We start from the raw sequence: 21,846 nt of genomic DNA on the forward strand, positions 1-21,846 counted from the left end.
TGGCCGCCCGGACGCAGACTGCGGTCGCCCTCATGAAGCTTGTTAGCACGCGCCTGGCGACTGCGGCCGCGCTCTCGCCGGAGTGGGCCGCCGAAGTTGCCCTCACGACGTGGGTCCACGTCCCCATCTTTCACCGGCGACAAATGAACAGTGAAATGATATTTGGGGAGTGAGCTAGTGTGCTTGACACACCGGCTGTGGACTGTAGCCAACGCACCTTCTCGCGTAAGTCATAGGCGTACTATACACCAACGGTGCTCCAAGATATTTTGGGCTACATCTCACACGGTTGGTGATAATAAACTGTGTGCGATCTACTTGATTTATCGTCTTGATTTGAATTATGTAATGGGGTCACAACTACAAAGGATGGTGTTTGAATTGTTAGAACTTTTAGCTGTAGTGAACATGCAACTATAGGTGTGTCGTCAAAAAAATTGAAATTATTCAGGGTTCGTTTGGACGTTTTTATATATTAACTGGGTTTCCCAGGCATTTTATGTGCATAATTCAAATTTGAACTACATGCACATGCTCCAGTGCATATAAACTGGTTGAAAAATCAAATATGTGTCCTTGATTGCATGCTTAGGTCCCATGCAAGAAATGGGAATGAATTTCAAACACCCTTCCACCGTCACTCGGCCGCAAACATTGAGATACATGGTTTTTAAATTCTAGTAAATCCAAAACTCGTGTGAAATTCATGAAACTTGGCATGCTATCATGGAGCGGCGTCAACATGTCGTGGTAAATTTTTTGTCCCATTTGGGGCAGGTTTGGGTATAAGCTTCTCACAACAAGCATGATGGTTTCAGTAGGGAACGTGCCACCTTTGGGGACGAAATGATATCCGTTGCCTCTTATTGCTTTCAAAATTTTCCGAGTGTCAACATAGAACAACAGGAGTGTTGTGTTCAATTTTGGAATTTTTCGGGGTTCGTTTGGACATTTTTATATATTAACTGGGTTTCCCAGGCATTTTATGCGCATAATTCAAATTTGAACTACATGCACATGCTCCAGTGCATATAAACTGGTTGAAAAATAAAATATGTGTCCTTGGTTGCATGCTTAGGTCCCATGCAATAAATGGGAATGAATTTCAAACACCCTGCCACCGTCACTCAGCCGCAAACATTGAGATACCTGGTTTTTAAATTCTAGTAAATCCAAAACTCGTCTAATATTCATGAAACTTGGCATGCTATCATGGAGCGTCATCAACATGCGGTGGTAAATTTTTTGTCCCATTTGGGGCCGGTTTGGGTATAAGCTTCTCACAAAATAGAGCTTCACACAACAAACGTGATGGTTTCGTTAGGGAACGTGCCACCTTTGGGGATGAAACAATATCCGTTGCCTCTTATTGCTTTCAAAAAATTTCGAGTGTCAACATAGAACAACAGGAGTGTTGTGTTCAATTTTGGAATTTTTCGGGGTTCGTTTGGACATTTTTATACATTAACTGGGTTTCCCAGGCATTTCATGTGCATAATTTAAATTTGAACTACATGCACAAGCTCCAGTGCATATAAACTGGTTGAAAAATCAAATATGTGTCCTTTGGGGCATGCTTAGGTCCCATGCAAGAAATGGGAATGAATTTCAAACACCAGGGCACTGTTGATTGCCGGCAAAACGTTGAGATACTTTGTTTTTAAATTCTAGTAAATCCAAAACTCCTTTTAGTTAGAACACCTGTATGCAAACCGATAGCTTCCCCAGGAAGCCAAGGGAAAATGTTCCAAGCAGGATTTTTGCAGCTCTTGATCGCAAACGTTTTAGATAGAATACCCGTATGCAAAGTGACAGCTATGGTCTTCCCCCTTAAGTCGAGGGAAAATCCGCAGCGTAGGATTTGTGCATCCCTTCAACGCAAATGGTTGTTTTGGATGACCCGTGTGCAACCACGTACAAACAATTTGGTAAGATTTGCATCTGTCATATTGGGTATGTTGCCATTTGTCAAACTGGAAAGATTTACATTTGTTGATCTAGTAACGTTGCCATTTGTCAATCCTTGTAACACTGCGATTTGTCGAAATATGCAGCTAGAAATCACTAGCACTATGTAATTTTTGCAACTAAATTCAGTAATTAAGCATAGATTTCATTCATAGATTAAGTAGTCATTCTTAATTTATACAAATAGTTCAACTCGACAGCTGAATTGACCAAACTTCTCCCCAATTGTTGCCAACCACGTACTGAAATAACTAGTTCAAATATATATACTTGCTAATTTTAAGTCTGTTGTACAGTTCGACCACACGTCTATAGTCAGATGAACTGAACAAAATAGCCCCTAAATACTACTACTACCACGAAGGGGCTTTGTGCTACTTCCGGCAGCCTCTCCTCTGCCGAGCGCGCTCAGTAAGAGGCAGAGGAGGAGGAGGAGGAGCCTACCGACGAGTTGGACAAATGCAATACGGTGCCTGCCGCTGCTGCACGTTCAGCGACGCTCGCCAGCTCGAACACCCACTGCCGCTCCAGACAATCCCTCTCGAAGTGGCCAGACTGCTCGTAGATCTCCTGATTCCTCGCCTCCGTATCGGCGTGTGCTGCGGCCACGGCGGCGGTTGAAGGAAATATGCCTAGAGGCAATAATAAAGTTATTATTTATTTCCTCATATCATGATAAATATTTATTATTCGTGCTAGAATTGTATTAACCGGAAACATAATACATGTGTGAATACATAGACAAACATAGTGTCACTAGTATGCCTCTACTTGACTAGCTCGTTGATCAAAGATGGTTGAGTTTCCTAACCATAGACATGAGTTGTCATTTGATTAACAATATCACATCATTAGGAGAATGATGTGATTGACTTGACCCATTCCGTTAGCTTAGCACTTGATCGTTTTAGTTTACTGCTATTGCTTTCTTCATGACTTATACAAGTTCCTATGACTATGAGATTATGCAACTCCCGATTACCGGAGGAACACTTTGTGTGCTACCAAACGTCACAACGTAACTGGGTGATTATAAAGGTGCTCTACAGGTGTCTCCGATGGTACTTGTTGGGTTGGCATAGATCGAGATTAGGATTTGTCACTCCGATTGTCGGAGAGGTATCTCTGGGCCCTCTCGGTAATGCACATCGCTATAAGCCTTGCAAGCAATGTGACTAATGAGTTAGTTGCGGGATGATGCATTACAGAACGAGTAAAGAGACTTGCCGGTAACGAGATTGAGCTAGGTATTGAGATACCGACGATCGAATCTCGGGCAAGTAACATACCGATAACAAAGGGAACAACGTATGTTGTTATGCGGTTTGACCGATAAAGATCTTCGTAGAATATGTGGGAGCAAATATGAGCATCCAGGTTCCGCTATTGGTTATTGACCGAAGATGTGTCTCGGTCATGTCTACATAGTTCTCGAACCCGTAGGGTCCGCACGCTTAACGTTCGGTGACGATCGGTATTATGAGTTTTTGTGTTTTGATGTACCGAAGGTAGTTAGGAGTCCCGGATATGATCACGGACATGACGACGAGTCTCAAAATGGTCGCGACATAAAGATCGATATATTGGACGACTATATTCGGACACCGGAAGTGTTGCAGGTGGTTTCGGAGAAAACCGGAGTGCCGGAGGGTTCCCGGAACCCCCCGGGAGAAATAGTGGGCCTTATGGGCATTTGTGGAGAGAGAGAGGGCTGGCCTAGGGTAGGCCGCGCGCCCCTCCCCCTCTGGTCCGAATTGGACTGGGAGAGGGGGGGCGGCGCTCCCCTTTCCTTCTCCCTCTCCCCCTTCCTTTCCCCCTCCTAGTAGGAGTAGGAAAGAGGGGAGTCCTACTCCTACTAGGAGGAGGACTCCTCCTCCTGGCGCGCCCTACAGGGCCGTCCGGCCTCCCCCTTGACGGGGGCAGGGGGCACCTCTAGACACAGAAGTTGATCTGTTGATCTCTCCCAGCCATGTGCGGTGCCCCCCTCCACCATATTCGACCTCGGTAATATCGTAGCGGTGCTTAGGCGAAGCCCTGCATCGGTAGCATCATCAACACCGTCATCACGCCGTCGTGCTGACGGAACTCTCCCGCAAAGCTCTCTTGGATCGGAGTTCGTGGGACGTCATCGAGCTGAACGTGTGCTGAACTCGGAGGTGCCGTACGTTCGGTACTTGGATCGGTCGGATCGTGAAGACATACGACTACATTAACCGCGTTGTCATAACGCTTCCGCTTTCGGTTTATGAGGGTACGTGGACACACTCTCCCCTCTTGTTGCTATGCATCACCATGATCTTGCGTGTGCGTTGGAATTTTTTTGAAATTACTACGTTCCCCAACAGTGGCATCCGAGCCAGGTTTATCCGTAGATGTTATATGCACGAGTAGAACACAAGTGAGTTGTGGGCGATACAAGTCATACTGCTTACCAGCATGTCATACTTTGGTTCGGCGGTATTGTTGGATGAAGCGGCCCGGACCGACATTACGCGTACACTTACGCGAGACTGGTTCTACCGACGTGCTTCTAACACAGGTGGCTAGTGGGTGTCTGTTTCTCCAACTTTAGTTGAACCGAGTGTGACTACGCCCGGTCCTTGTTGAAGGTTAAAACAACACTAACTTGACGAAATATCATTGTGGTTTTGATGCGTAGGTAAGAACGGTTCTTGCTCAGCCCATAGTAGCCACGTAAAACTTGCAACAATAAAGTAGAGGACGTCTAACTTGTTTTTGCAGGGCATGCTGTGATGTGATATGGTCAAGGCATGGTGCTAAATTTTATTGTATGAGATGATCATGTTTTGTAACCAAGTTATCAGCAACTGGCAGGAGCCATATGGTTGTCGCTTTATTGTATGCAATGCAATCGCCCTGTAATTGCTTTACTTTATCACTAAGCGGTAGCGATAGTCGTAGAAGCAATAGTTGGCGAGACGACAACGATGCTACGATGGAGATCAAGGTGTCGCGCCGGTGACGATGGTGATCATGACGGTGCTTTGGAGATGGAGATCAAAGGAACAAGATGATGATGGCCATATCATATCACTTATATTGATTGCATGTGATGTTTATCTTTTATGCATCTTATTTTGCTTAGATCGACGGTAGCATTATAAGATGATCTCTCACTAATTTTCAAGGTATAAGTGTTCTCCCTGAGTCTGCACCGTTGCTACAGTTCTTCGTGCTGAGACACCACGTGATGATCCGGTGTGATAAGCTCTACGTTAACATACAACGGGTGCAAGCCAGTTTTGCACACGCAGAATACTCGGGTTAAAATTGACGAGCATAGCATATGCAGATATGGCCTCAGAACACTGGAGACCGAAAGGTCGAGCGTGAATCATATAGTAGATATGATCAACATAGTGATGTTCACCATTCAAAACTACTCCATCTCACGTGATGATCGGACATGGTTTAGTTGATTTGGATCACGTGATCACTTAGATGATCAGAGGGATGTCTATCTATGTGGGAGTTCTTTAGTAATATGATTAATTGAACTTTAATTTATCATGAACTTAGTACCAGATAGTATTTTCCATGTCTGTGATGTTGTAGATAGATGGCCTGTGCTGTTGTTTCGTTGAATTTTAATGCCTTCCTTGAGAAAGCAAAGTTGAAAGATGATGGTAGCAATTACACGGACTGTGTCCGTAACTTGAGGATTATCCTCATTGCTGCATAGAAGAATTACGTCCTGGAAGCACCGCTGGGTTCCAGGCCTGTTGCAGATGCAACTGACGACGTTAAGAATGTCTTGCAGAGCAAGGCTGATGACTACGTTCAGTGTGCCATGCTTTATGGCTTAGAACCGGGACTTCAACGACGTTTTGAACGTCATGGAGCATATGAGATGTTCCAGGAGTTGAAGTTAATATTTTAAGCAAATGCCCGGATTGAGAGATATGAAGTCTCCAATAAGTTCTACAGCTGCAAGATGGAGGAGAGTAGTTCTGTCAGTGAACATATACTCAAAATGTCTGGGTATAACAATCACTTGATTCAACTGGGAGTTAATCTTCCGGATGATAGTGTCATTGACAAAATTCTTCAATCACTGCCAGCAAGCTACAAGAGCTTCGTGATGAACTATAATATGCAAGGGATGGATAAGACAATTCCCGAGCTCTTCGCAATGCTAAAGGCTGCGGAGGTAGAAATCAAGAAGGAGCATCAAGTTTTGATGGTCAACAAGACCACTAGTTTCAAGAAAAAGGGTAAAGGGAAGATGAAGGGGAACTTCAAGAAGAACAACAAACAAGTTGTTGCTCAGGAGAAGAAACCCAAGTCTGAACCTAAGCCTGAGACTGAGTGCTTCTACTGCAAACAGACTGGTCACTGGAAGCGGAACTGCCCCAAGTATTTGGCGGATAAGAAGGATGGCAAGGTGAACAAAGGTATATGTGATATACATGTTATTGATGTGTACCTTACTAATGCTCGTAGTAGCACCTGGGTATTTGATACTGGTTCTGTTGGTAATATTTGCAACTCGAAACAGGGGCTACGGAATAAGCGAAGATTGGCTAAGGACGAGGTGACGATGCGCGTGGGAAATGGTTCCAGAGTCGATGTGATCGCCGTCGGCACGCTACCTCTACATCTACCATCGGGATTAGTTTTAGACCTAAAAAATTGTTATTTGGTGCCAGCGTTGAGCATGAACATTATATCTGGATCTTCTTTGATGCGAGACGGTTATTCATTTAAATCAAAGAATAATGGTTGTTCTATTTATATGAGTAATATCATTTATGGTCATGCACCCTTGAAGAGTGGTCTATTTATATTAAATCTCGATAGTAGTGATACACATATTCATAATATTGAAGCCAAAAGATGCAGAGTTGATAATGATAGTGCAACTTATTTGTGGCACTACCGTTCAGGTCATATTGGTGTAAAGCGCATGAAGAAACTCCATACCGATGGACTTTTGGAATCACTTGATTATGAATCACTTGGTACTTGCGAACCATGCCTCATGGGCATGATGACTAAAACGCCGTTCTCCAGAACAATGGAGCGAGCAACAGATTTGTTGGAGATCATACATACTGATGTATGTGGTCCGATGAATGTTGAGGCTTGCGGCGGGTATCGTTATTTTCTCACATTCACAGATGATTTGAGCAGATATGGGTATATCTACTTAATGAAACATAAGTCTGAAACATTTGAAAATTTCAAAGAATTTCAGAGTGAAGTGGAAAATCATCGTAACAAGACAATAAAGTTTCTACGATCTGATCGTGGAGGAGAATATTTGAGTTAAGAGTTTGGTCTTCATTTGAAACAATGCGGAATAGTTTCGCAACTCACGCCACCCGGAACACCACAACGTAATGGTGTGTCCGAACGTCGTAATCGTACTTTACTAGATATGGTGCGATCTATGATGTCTCTTACTGATTTACCGCTATCATTTTGGGGTTATGCTTTAGAGACGGCTACATTAACGTTAAATAGGGCACCATCGAAATCCGTTGAGACGACGCCTTATGAACTGTGGTTTGGCAAGAAACCAAAGTTGTCGTTTCTTAAAGTTTGGGGCTGCGATGCTTATGTGAAAAAGCTTCGACCTGATAAGCTCGAACCCAAATCGAAGAAATGTGGCTTCATAGGATACCCAAAAGAAACTGTTGGGTACACATTCTATCACAGATCCGAAGGCAAGACATTTGTTGCTAGGAATGGATCCTTTCTAGAGAAGGAGTTTCTCTCGAAAGAAGTCAGTGGGAGGAAAGTAGAACTTGATGAGGTAACTATACCTGCTCCCTTATTGGAAAGTAGTTCATCACAAAAACCGGTTCCTGTGACATCTACACCAATTAGTGAGGAAGCTAATGATATTGATCATGAAACTTCAGATCAAGTTACTACCGAACCTCGTAGGTCAACCCGAGTAAGATCCGCACCAGAGTGGTACGGCAATCCTATTCTGGAGGTCATGTTACTTGACCAAGGCGAACCTACGAACTATGAAGAAGCGATGGTGAGCCCAGATTCCGCAAAATGGCTTGAGGCCATGAAATCTGAGATGGGATCCATGTATGAGAACAAAGTGTGGACTTTGGTTGACTTGCCCGATGATCGGCAAGCCATTGAGAATAAATGGATCTTCAAGAAGAAGACTGACGCTGCCGGTAATGTTACTGTCTACAAAGCCCGACTTGTTGCAAAAGGTTTTCGACAAGTTCAAGGGGTTGACTATGATGAGACTTTCTCACCCGTAGCGATGCTTAAGTCTGTCCGAATCATGTTAGCAATTGCCGCATTTTATGATTATGAAATTTGGCAAATGGATGTCAAAACTGCATTCCTGATTGGATTTCTGGAAGAAGAGTTGTATATGATGCAAGCAGAAGGTTTTGTCGATACAAAGGGAGCTAACAAAGTGTGCAAGCTCCAGCGATCCATTTATGGACTGGTGCAAGCCTCTCGGAGTTGGAATAAACGTTTTGATAGTGTGATCGAAGCATATGGTTTTATACAGACTTTTGGAGAAGCCTGTATTTAGAAGAAAGTGAGTGGGAGCTCTATAGAATTTCTAATATTATATGTGGACGACATATTGTTGATTGGGAATGATATAGATTTTCTGGATAGCATAAAAGGATACTTGAATAAGAGTTTTTCAATGAAAGACCTCGGTGAAGCTGCTTATATATTGGGCATCAAGATCTATAGAGATAGATCAAGACGCTTAATTGGACTTTCACAAAGCACATACCTTGACAAAGTTTTGAAGAAGTTCAAAATGGATCAAGCAAAGAAAGGTTCTTGCCTATGTTATAAGGTGTGAAGTTGAGTCAGACTCAATGCCCGACCACTGCAGAAGATAGAGAGAAAATGAAAGATGTTCCATATGCTTCAGCCATAGGCTCTATCATGTATGCAATGCTGTGTACCAGACCTGATGTGTGCCTTGCTATTAGTTTAGCAGGGAGGTAGCAAAGTAATCCCGGAGTGGATCACTGGACAGCGGTCAAGAACATTCTGAAATACCTGAAAAGGACTAAGGATATGTTTCTCGTTTATGGAGGTGACAAAGAGCTAGTCGTAAATGGTTACATTGATGCAAGCTTTGACATTGATCCAGACAATTCTAAATCGCAAACCGGATCGTGTTTATATTGAACGGTGGAGCTGTCAGTTGGTGCAGTTCTAAACAAAGCGTCGTGGCGGGATCTACGTGTGAAGCGGAGTACATAGTTGATTCGGAGGCAGCAAATGAAGGAGTCTGGATGAAGGAGTTCATATCCGATCTAGGTGTCATACCTAGTGCATCGGGTCCAATGAAAATCTTTTGTGACAATACTGGTGCAATTGCCTTGGCAAAGGAATCCAGGTTTCACAAGAGAACCAAGCACATCAAGAGACGCTTCAATTCCATCCGGGATCAAGTCCAGGTGGGAGACATAGAGATTTGCAAGATACATACGGATCTGAATGTTGCAGACCAGTTGACTAAGCCTCTTCCACGAGCAAAACATGATCAGCACCAAGACTCCATGGGTGTTAGAATCATTACTGTGTAATCTAGATTATTGACTCTAGTGCAAGTGGAAGATGCTACCTCTTGAGCACTGCGTTGGTTTTCCCTTGAAGAGGAAAGGGTGATGCAGCAAAGTAGCGTAAGTATTTCCCTCAATTTTTGAGAACCAAGGTATCAATCCAGTAGGAGGCTACGCGCGAGTCCCTCGCACCTACACAAAACAAATAAATCCTCGCAACCAACGCGATAAGGGGTTGTCGATCCCTACACGGTCACTTACGAGAGTGAGATCTGATAGATATGATAGGATAATATTTTTGGTATTTTTGTGATAAAGATGCAAAGTAAAGAAAGCAAAATAAAGACGGCGCCAGAAATAGCTTATTGTCGGGAGATTAATATGATGGAAAATAGACCCGGGGGCCATAGTTTTCACTAGTGGCTTCTCTCAAGAGCATAAGTATTTTACAGTGGGTGAACGAATTACTGTTGAGAAATTGACAGAATTGAGCATAGTTATGAGAATATCTAGGTATGATCATGTATATAGGCATCACGTCCGAGACAAGTAGACCGACTCCTGCCTGCATCTACTACTATTACTCCACTCATCGACCGCTATCCAGCATGCATCTAGAGTATTAAGTTCATGAAAACAGAGTAACGCCTTAAGCAAGATGACATGATGTAGAGGGAGAACATTGTATTGAGATACAAAAAGAGAGAGGAAGCCATCTAGCTAATAACTATGGACCCGAAGGTCTGAGGTAAACTACTCACACTTCATCGGAGGGGCTATGGTGTTGATGTAGAAGACCTCCGTGATGGATGCCCTCTCTGGCGGAGCTCCGGAACAGGCCCCAAGATGGGCTCTCGTGGGTACAGAAGGTTGCGGCGGTGGAAATAGGTTTTTGGCTCCGTATTTGATCGTTTTGGGGTATGTACGTATATATAGGAGGAAGGAGTCCGTCGGTGGAGCAACAAGGGGCCCACGAGGGTGGAGGGCGCGCCTTGGGGGGTAGGCGCGCCCACCTACCTCATGGCCTCCTCCTTTGTTTCTTGATGTAGGGTCCAAGTCTCCCGGAGCATAATCTTCCTAAAAATCACGTTCCCGAAGGTTTCATTCCGTTCGGACTCCGTTTGATATTCCTTTTCTGCAAAACTCTAAAATAGGCAAAAAACAACAATTCTGGGCTGGGCCTCCGGTTAATAGGTTAGTCCCTAAAATAATATAAAAGTGAATAATAAAGCCCAATAATGTCCAAAATAGTAGATAATATAGCATGGAGCAATCAAAAATTATAGATACGTTGGAGACGTATCAAGCATCCCAAACTTGATTCCTGCTCGTCCTCGAGTAGGTAAATGATAAAAACAGAATTTTTGATGCAGAGTGCTACTTGGCATAATTTCAATGTAATTCTTCTTAATTGTGGTATGAATATTCAGATCCGAAAGATTCAAGACAAAAGTTTAATATTGACATAAAAATAATAATACTTCAAGCATACTAACAAAGCAATCATGTCTTCTCAAAATAACATGGCCAAAGAAAGTTATCCCTACAAAATCATATAGTCTAGCTATGCTCTATCTTCACCACACAAAGTATTTAAGTCATGCACAACCCCGATGACAAGCCAAGCAATTGTTTCATACTTTTGACATTTTCAAAACTTTTTCAATCTTCACGCAATACATGAGCGTGAGCCATGGACATAGCACTAAATGTGGAATAGAATTGTGGAGAAGACAAAAAGGGAGAAGATAGTCTCACATCAACTAGGCGTATCAACGGGCTATGGAGATGCCCATCAATAGATATCAATGTGAGTGAGTAGGGATTGCCATGCAACAGATGCACTAGAGCTATAAGTATATGAAAGCTCAACAAAGGAAACTAAGTGGGTGTGCATCCAAATCGCTTGCTCACGACCTAGGGCATTTTGAGGAAGCCCATCATTGGAATATGCAAGCCAAGTTCTATAATTAAAAAAATTCCAACTAGTATATGAAAGTGACAAAATGAGAGACTCTCTATCATGAAGATCATGGTGCTACTTTGAAGCACAAGTGTGGTAAAAGGATAGTAACATGGTCCCTTCTCTCTTTTTCTCTCATTTTTTTTATTTGGGCCTTTTCTCTTTTTTTTATGGCCTCTTTTTTTATTTATTTTTCGTCCGGAGTCTCATCCCGACTTGTGGGGGAATCATAGTCTCCATCATCCTTTTCCTCACTTGGGACAATGCTCTAAAAATGATGATCATCATACTTTTATTTTCTTACAACTCAACAATTACAACTCGATACTTAGAACAAAATATGACTCTATATGAATGCCTCCGGCGGTGTACTGGTATATCCAATGAATCAAGAGTGACATGTATGAAAGAATTATGAACGGTGGCTTTGCCACAAATACGATGTCAACTACATGATCATGCAAAGCAATATGACAATGATGGAGCGTGTCAAAATAAATGGAACGGTGGAGAGTTGCATGGCAATATATCTCGGAATGGCTATGGAAATGCCATGATAGGTAGGTATGGTGGCTGTTTTGAGGAAGGTTTATGATACCGGCGAAAAGTGCGCGGTATTAGAGAGGCTAGCAATGGTGAAACGAAGAAGGGTGCGTATAGTCCATGGACTCAACATTAGTCATAAAGAACTCATATACTTATTGAAAAATCTACAAGTTATCAATGCAAAGTATTACGCGCTTGCTCCTAGGGGGATAGATTGGTAGGAAAAGACCATCGCTCGTCCCCGACCGCCACTCATAAGGAAGACAATCAATAAATAAATCATGCTCCGACTTCATCACATAACGGTTCACCATACGTGCATGCTACGGGAATCACAAACTTTAACACAAGTATTTCTCAAATTCACAACTACTCAACTAGCATGACTCTAATATCACCATCTTCATGTCTCAAAACAATTATCAAGCATCAAACTTTTCATAGTATTCAACACACTCATAAGAATTCTTACAAATCTTGTATGCTTCATATTAGGATTATTTAAGCAAATTACCATGCTATTTAAGACTCTCAAAATAATCTAAGTGAAGCATGATAGATCAATAGTTTCTATAAAACAAATTCACCACCATGCTCTAAAAGATATAAGTGAAGCACTAGAGCAAAACTATATAGCTCAAAAGATATAAGCGAAGAACATAGAGTATTCTAATAATTTGCAAATCATGTATGGCTCTCTCAAAAGGTGTGTACAGCAAAGGATTATTGTGGTAAACTAAAAATCAAAGACTCAAATCATACAAGACGCTCCAAGCAAAACACATATCATGTGGTGAATAAAAATATAGCTCCAAGTAAAGTTACCGATGGAAGTAGACGAAAGAGGGGATGGCTTCCGGGGCATCCCCAAGCTTTGGCTTTTTGGTGTCCTTAGATTATCTTGGGGGTGCCATGGGCATCCCCAAGCTTAGGCTCTTGCCACTCCTTGTTCCATAATCCATCAAAATCTTTCACCCAAAACTTGAAAACTTCACAACACAAAACTTAACAGAAAATCTCGTGAGCTCCGTTAGCGAAAGAAAACAAAAGACCACTTCAAGGTACTGTAATGAACTCATTCTTTATTTATATTGGTGTTAAACATACTGTATTCCAACTTCTCTATGGTTTATAAACTATTTTACTAGCCATAGATTCATCAAAATAAGCAAACAACACACGAAAAACAGAATCTGTCAAAAACAGAACAGTCTGATCTAATCTGTAACTAACGCAAACTTCTGGAACTCCAAAAAATCAGCCAAAATAGGAAGACCTAGACAATTTGTTTATTGATCAGTATCAATTGGAATCAGTATTTTATCACGTTCTGGTAATTTTTAACAATTATTTTCGTGAACAGAAAGTTTCTGGAAATTTCTGCAAGATCAAATAACTATCATCCAAGAAGATCCTATAGGTTTAACTTGGCACAAACACTAATTAAAACATAAAAACACATCTAACCAGAGGCTAGATCAAATATTTATTTCTTAACAGAAGCAAAAAGCAAAAAACTAAAAATAAAATTGGGTTGCCTCCCAACAAGCGCTATCGTTTAACGCCCCTAGCTAGGCATAAAAGCAAGGATAGATCTAGGTATTGCCATCTTTGGTAGGCAATACATAAGTGGCTCTCATTATAGATTCATATGGTAATTTTATTTTCTTCCTAGGGAAGTGTTCCATACCTTTCTTTAATGGAAATTGGAATCTGATATTCCCTTCCTTCATATCAATAATTGCACCCATCGTTCCAAGGAATGGTCTACCAAAAATAATAGGACATGAAGGATTGCAATATATATCAAGAACGATAAAATCTACGGGCACACAATTCCTATTTGCAATAGTAAGAATATCATTAATTCTTACCATAGGTTTCTTAATAGTAGAATCCGCAAGGTGCAAGTTTAGAGAGCAATCATCAAAATCTCGGAAATCTAGCAAATCGCACAAAGTTTTGGGAATAGTGGAAACACTAGCACCCAAATCACATAAAGCATAGAACTCATGATCCTTAATCTTAATTTTAATAGTAGGTTCCCACTCACCGTAAAGTTTTCTAGGGATAGAAACTTCCAACTCAAGTTTTTCTTCATAAGATTGCATCAAAGCATCAACGATATGTTTGGTAAAAGCTTTATTTTGACTATAAGCATGAGGAGAATTTAGCTCGGATTGCAACAAGGAAATACAATCTATCAAAAAGAAATTTTCATAATTAAATTCCTTGAAATCCATAATAGTGGGTTTAACGTCTAGGGTTTTGATTTCTTCAATCCCACTTTTGTCAATTTTAGCATCAAGATCTAAAAACTCCGAATTTTTGGAATGCCTTCTAGGTAAAGGTGGATCATATTCATTCCCATCATTATCAAGATTCATATTGCAAAACAAAGATTTAATAGGGGACACATCAATAACTTTTAGATCTTCATCTTTATTTTCATTGAAATCCGGTTTAGCGGCCATCTTATTAACTAAGGTAGCCTGCTTATCCGATATTTCAGCAGTCAACTTCTCAAGGCGAGCAATTTGGGATCTTAAACCATCAAATTCTTTAGACATATCATCGAGCTCTTTATTCATATGACTCATAAAACCTTTTTGTTCCTTAAGCTCATTTCTGAAGAAATTATTATGCTCAAATTGCAAAACCATAAAACTCCTGACGTTGCTTTCAATCTCTTCTAACCTTTTAAGGTGAAGATCACCAAATCTAGGTAGAGCCATCGTGACAAACAAGCAATCCAACACACGAGCAAACAAAAAGCAAGCGAAAAAGAGGCGAACGGAAAAGAGAGGGCGAATAAAACGGCAAGGGTGAAGTGGGGGAGAGGAAAACGAGAGGCAAATGGCAAATAATGTAATGCGGGAGATAAGGGTTTATGATGGGTACTTGGTATGTTGACTTTTGTGTAGACCTCCCCGGCAACGGCGCCAGTAATCCTTCTTGCTACCTCTTGAGCACTGCGTTGGTTTTCCCTTGAAGAGGAAAGGGTGATGCAGCAAAGTAGCATAAGTATTTCCCTCAGTTTTTTAGAACCAAGGTATCAATCCAGTAGGAGGCTACGCGCGAGTCCCTCGCACCTACACAAAACAAATAAATCCTCGCAATCAACGCGATAAGGGGTTGTCAATCCCTACACGGTCACTTCGAGAGTGAGATCTGATAGATCTGATAGGATAATATTTTTGGTATTTTTGTGATAAAGATGCAAAGTAATGAAAACAAAATAAAGACGGCGCCAGAAATAGCTTGTTGTCGGGAGATTAATATGATGGAAAATAGGCCAGGGGGCCATTGGTTTCACTAGTGGCTTCTCTCAAGAGCTTAAGTATTTTACGGTGGGTGAACGAATTACTGTTGAGAAATTGACAGAATTGAGCATAGTTATGAGAATATCTAGGTATGATCATGTATATGGGCATCACGTCCGAGACAAGTAGACCGACTCCTGCGTGCATCTACTACTATTACTCCACTCATCGACCGCTATCCAGCATGCATCTAGAGTATTAAGTTCATGAAAACAGAGTAACGCCTTAAGCAAGATGACATGATGTAGAGGGATAAATTCATGCAATATGATAGAAACCCCATCTTGTTATCCTCGATGGCAACAATACAATACGTGCCTTGCTGCCCCTACTGTCACTGGAAAAGGACACTGCAAGATTAAACCCAAAGCTAAGCACTTCTCTCATTGCAAGAAAGATCAATCTAGTAGGCCAAACCAAACTGATAATTCGAAGAGACTTGCAAAGATAACCAATCATACATAAAAGAATTCAGAGAAGATTCAAATATTGTTCATAGATAATCTTGATCATAAACCCACAATTCATCGGTCTCAACAAACACACCGCAAAAAGAAGATTACATCGAATAGATCTCCACGAGAGAGGGGGAGAACATTGTATTGAGATCCAAAAAGAGAGAAGAAGCCATCTAGCTACTAACTATGGACCCGAAGGTCTGAAGTAAACTACTCACACTTCATCGAAGAGGCTATGGTGTTGATGTAGAAGCCCTCCGTGATGGATGCCCTCTCCAGCGGAGCTCCGGAACAGGCCCCAAGATGGGATCTTGTGGATACAGAAGGTTGCGGCGGTGGAATTAGGTTTTTGGCTCCGTATCTGATAGTTTGGGGGTACGTAGGTATATATAGGAGGAAGGAGTATGTCGGCGGAGCAACAGGGGGCCCACGAGGGTTGAGGGCGCACCCTGGGGGTTAGGTGCATCCCCTACCTCGTGGCCTCCTCCTTTGTTTCTTGACGTAGGGTCCAAGTCTCCCGGATCATAATCTTCCGAAAAATCACGTTCCCGAAGGTTTCATTCCGTTTGGACTCTGTTTGATATTCCTTTTCTGCGAAACTCTGAAATAGGCAAAAAACAGCAATTCTGGGCTGGGCCTCCGGTTAATAGGTTAGTCCCAAAAATAATATAAAAGTGAATAATAAAGCCCAATAATGTCCAAAACAGTAGATAATATAGCATGGAGCAATAAAAAATTATAGATACGTTGGAGACGTATCAGGAGACGGAAGGAAATATGCCCTAGAGGCAATATTAAAGTTATTATTTAGTTCCTCATATCATGATAAATGTTTATTATTCATCCTAGAATTGTATTAACTAGAAACATAATACATGTGTGAATACATAGACAAACATAGTGTCACTAGTATGCCTCTACTTGACTAGCTCGTTGATCAAAGATGGTTGAGTTTCCTAACCATAGACATGAGTTGTCATTTGATTAACTAGATCACATCATTAGGATAATGATGTGATTGACTTGACCCATTCCGTTAGCTTAGCACTTGATCGTTTTAGTTTACTGCTATTGCTTTCTTCATGACTTATACATGTTCCTATGACTATGAGATTATGCAACTCCCGATTACCGGAGGAACACTTTGTGTGCTACCAAACGTCACAACGTACTGGGTGATTATAAAGGTGCTCTACAGGCTTGTTGGGTTGGCATAGATCGAGATTAGGATTTGTCACTCCGATTGTCGGAGAGGTATCTCTGGGCCCTCTCGGTAATGCACATCGCTATAAGCCTTGCAAGCAATGTGACTAATGAGTTTGTTGCGGGATGATGCATTACAGAACGAGTAAAGAGACTTGCCGGTAACGAGATTGAGCTAGGTATTGAGATACAGACGATCAAATCTCGGGCAAGTAACATACCGATGACAAAGGGAACAACGTATGTTATGCGGTTTGACCGACTTCATAGAATATGTGCGAGCCAATATGAGCATCCAGGTTCCACTATTGGTTATTGACCGGAGACGTGTCTCGGTCATGTCTACATAGTTCTTGAACCCGTAGGGTCCGCACGCTTAACGTTCGGTGACGATCGGTATTATGAGTTTTTGTGTTTTGATGTACCGAAGGTAGTTCGGAATCCCGGATATGATCACGGACATGACGAGGAGTCTCGAAATGGTCGAGACATAAAGATCGATATATTGGACGACTATATTCCGGGTGGTTTCAGAGAAAACCGTAGTGCCGGAGGGTTACCGGAACCCCCCGGGAGAAATAGTGGGCCTTATGGGCCTTATTGGAGAGAGAGAGAGAGGGCTGGCCTAGGGTAGGCCGCGCGCCCCTCCCCCTCTGGTCTGAATTGGCCTAGGAGAGGGGGGTGGCGCCCCCCTTTCTTTCTCCCTCTCCCCCTTCCTTTCCCCCTCCTAGTAGGAGTAGGAAAGAGGGGAGTCCTACTCCTACTAGGAGGAGAACTCCTCCTCCTGGCGCGCCCTACAGGGCCGGCCGGCCTCCCCCCTTGCTCCTTTATATACGGGGGCAGGGGGCACCTTTAGACACAGAAGTTGATCTGTTGATCTCTCCCAGCCGTGTGCGGTGCCCCCTCCACCATATTCCACCTCCGTAATATCGTAGCGGTGCTTAGGCGAAGCCCTGCGTCGGTAGCATCATCAACACCGTCATCCCGCCGTCATGCTGACGGAACTCTCCCGCAAAGCTCTGCTGGCTCGGAGTTCGTGGGATGTCATCGAGCTGAACGTGTGCTGAACTCGGAGGTGCCGTACGTTCGGTACTTGGATCGGTCGGATCGTGAAGACGTACGACTACATCAACCACGTTGTCATAACGCTTCCGCTTTCTGTCTACGAGGGTACGTGGACACACTCTCCTCTCTCGTTGCTATGCATCACCATGATCTTGCGTGTGCGTAGGAAATATTTTGAAATTACTACGTTCCCCAACAGCGGTAAGGCTCTTTGCGTGCTCGACGAGGCGCTCCTCCTCCTCCCGCAGGAACTCGATGTAGCGTGCAAGGTCGCTGACGCACGTGCGGGCCTCCACCTTGGCCTCCCGCCTTCGGGCCGCGACGGCGGAGCGGGTGATAATCCCGACGGTCAACGGTGGGCTGGCGGCCACGGTGGCGGACTATGGGGTGGCGGCCACGACCAAAACCTCCCGCCTTCGGGCCGCGGTGGCGGAGCGGGTGATGGCCACGGTGGCCGGCAGTGGGGTGGCGGGCACGACGGCCACCTCCCGCCTTCAGGCCGCGGCGGCGGAGCGAGAGATGGCCCTGTCTTTCGACGGTGGTGTGGCGGCAACGGCGGCCGGCAACAGCTGCCGATGGGCAGCAGCGACGGAGCGTGTGGTGGGTGTTCCGCGCACACCCAACAGGGACGCCACACGCACTACACTACGCCGGGGACTGCGCCGCCGCCGCTGTGTAGCCTCCCAGCTGGAGATGTCCTCTGATGACGGTGGAGTGGCTGAGCGACGACGAAGGACCGGTGCCATTGGCGATTGTGGGAGAAGCAGACGAGATAAGCTACAGGGAGGGAGGGGAAAATGCGACGCTGACACCTGTCCAACGTATCTATAATTTTTGATTGCTCCATGCTATATTATCTTCTGTTTTGGACATTATTGGGCTTTATTATTCACTTTTATATTATTTTTGGGACTAACCTATTAATCGGAGGCCCAGCCCAGAATTGCTGTTTTTTGCCTATTTCAGAGTTTCGCAGAAAAAGAATATCAAATGGAGTCCAAACGGAATGAAACCTTAGGGAACGTGATTTTTGGAACGAACATGATCCAGGAGACTTGGACCCTACGTCAAGAAACAAAAGAGGAAGCCACGAGGTAGGGGGCGCGCCTACCCCCCTAGGGCGCACCCTCCACCCTCGTGGGCTCCCTGTTGCTCCACCGACGTACTTCTTCCTCCTATATATACCTACGTACCCCCAAACGATCAGATACGGAGCCAAAAACCTAATTCCACCGCCGCAACCTTCTGTACCCACGAGATCCCATCTTGGGGCCTGTTCCGGAGCTCCGCCGGAGAGGGCATCGATCACGGTGGGCTTCTACATCAACACCATAGCCCCTCCGATGAAGTGTGAGTAGTTTACCTCAGACCTTCGGGTCCACAGTTATTAGCTAGATGGCTTCCTCTCTCTTTTTGGATCTCAATACAATGTTCTCCCCCTCTCTCGTGGAGATCTATTCGATGTAATCTTCTTTTGCGGTGTGTTTGTTGAGACCGATGAATTGTGGGTTTATGATCAAGTTTATCTATGAACAATATTTGAATCTTCTTAATTCTTTTATGTATGATTGGTTATCTTCGCAAGTCTCTTCGAATTATCAGTTTGGTTTGGCCTACTAGATTGATCTTTCTTGCAATGGGAGAAGTGCTTAGCTTGGGGTTCAATCTTCCGGTGTCCTTTCCCTATGACAGTAGGGGCAGCAAGGCACGTATAGTATTGTTGCCATCGAGGATAACAAGATGGGGTTTTTATCATATTGCATGAATTTATCCCTCTACATCATGCCATCTTGCTTAAGGCGTTACTCTGTTCTTATGAACTTAATACTCTAGATGCATGCTGGATAGCAGTCGATGTGTGGAGTAATAGTAGTAGATGCAGGCAGGAGTCGGTCTACTTGTCTCGGACGTGATGCCTATATACATGATCATACCTAGATATTCTCATAACTATGCTCAATTCTGTCAATTGCTCAACAGTAATTTGTTCACCCACCGTAAAATACTTATGCACATGAGAGAAGCCACAAGTGAAACCTATGGCCCCCCGGGTCTGTCTTCATGATATTAATCTTTCAACACTTAGTTATTTCCGCTGCTTTTTACTTTGCTTTTATTTTACTTTGCATCTTTATCATAAAAATACCAAAAATATTATCCTATCATATCTATCAGATCTCACTCTCGTAAGTGACCGTGTAGGGATTGACAACCCCTTATCGCGTTGGTTGCGAGGATTTATTTGTTTTGTGTAGGTGCGAGGGACTCGCGCCTAGCCTCCTACTGGATTGATACCTTGGTTCTCAAAAACTGAGGGAAATACTTACGCTACTTTGCTGCATCACCCTTTCCTCTTCAAGGGAAAACCAACGCAGTGCTCAAGAGGTAGCAAGAAGGATTTCTGGCGCCGTTGCCGGGGAGGCCTACGCAAAAGTAAACATACCAAGTACCCATCACAAACCCTTATCTCCCGCATTACATTATTCGCCATTTGCCTCTCGTTTTCCTCTCCCCCACTTCTCTCTTGACGTTTTATTCGCCCTCTTTTTCATTCTCCTCTTTTTCGCTTGTTTTTTTGTTTGCTCGTGTGTTGGATTGCTTGTTTGTCACGATGGCTGAAGATAATACCAAATTGTGTGACTTTACCAATACCAACAATAATGATTTCCTTAGCACTCCGATTGCTCCCCTCACTGATACTGAATCTTGTGAAATCAATGCTGCTTTGTTGAATCTTGTCATGAAAGATCAATTCATCGACCTTCCTAGTGAAGATGCTGCTACTCATCTAAATAGCTTCGTTGATTTGTGTGATATGCAAAAGAAGAAAGATGTTGATAATGATATTGTTAAACTGAAGCTATTTCCTTTTTCGCTTAGAGATCGTGCTAAAGCATGGTTTTCGTCTTTGCCTAAAAATAGTATTGATTCTTGGAATAAATGCAAAGATGCTTTTATCCCTAAGTATTTCCCCCCTGCTAAGATTTATCTCTCTTAGAAATGATATTATGAATTTTAAGCAACTTGATGATGAACATGTTGCACAAGCTTGGGAGAGGATGAAATTAATGATACGTAATTGCCCTACATATGGTTTGGATTTGTGGATGATTATACAAAAATTTTATGCCGGATTGAATTTTGCTTCTAGAAATCTTTTAGATTCGGCCGCGGGAGGCACTTTTATGGAAATCACTTTAGGAGAAGCTACTAAACTCCTAGATAATATTATGGTCAATTATTCTCAATGGTACACTGAAAGATCTACTAATAAAAAAGTGCATGCGATAGAAGAAATTAATGTTTTGAGTGGAAAGATGGATGAACTTATGAAATTATTTGCCACTAAGAGTGTTTCTTCTGATCCCAATGATATGCCTTTGTCTACTTTGATTGAGAATAATAATTAATCTATGGATGTGAATTTTGTTGGTAGGAATAATTTTGGTAACAACGCGTATAGAGGAAACTTTAATCCTTGGCCTTATCCTAGCAATTCCTCTAATAATTATGGTAATTCCTACAACAATTCTTATGGAAATTTTAATAAGATGGCCTCCGAATTTGAGACTAGTGTTAAAGAGTTTATAAATTTGCAGAAGAACTTCAATGCCTTGCTTGAAGAAAAATTGCTTAAAGTTGATGAATTGGCTAGGAACATTGATAGAATTTCTCTTGATGTTGATTTCTTTAAAATTGAGATCTATTACTCCTAAGCATTATATCAATGAATCTCTCAAAGCCATGATAATTTCCATTGATGAGTGCAAAGAAATAAACCCTAA

The sequence above is a fragment of the Triticum aestivum genome, chromosome 7D (assembly GCF_018294505.1).
Source record: "Triticum aestivum cultivar Chinese Spring chromosome 7D, IWGSC CS RefSeq v2.1, whole genome shotgun sequence".
NCBI lineage: Eukaryota > Viridiplantae > Streptophyta > Magnoliopsida > Poales > Poaceae > Triticum > Triticum aestivum.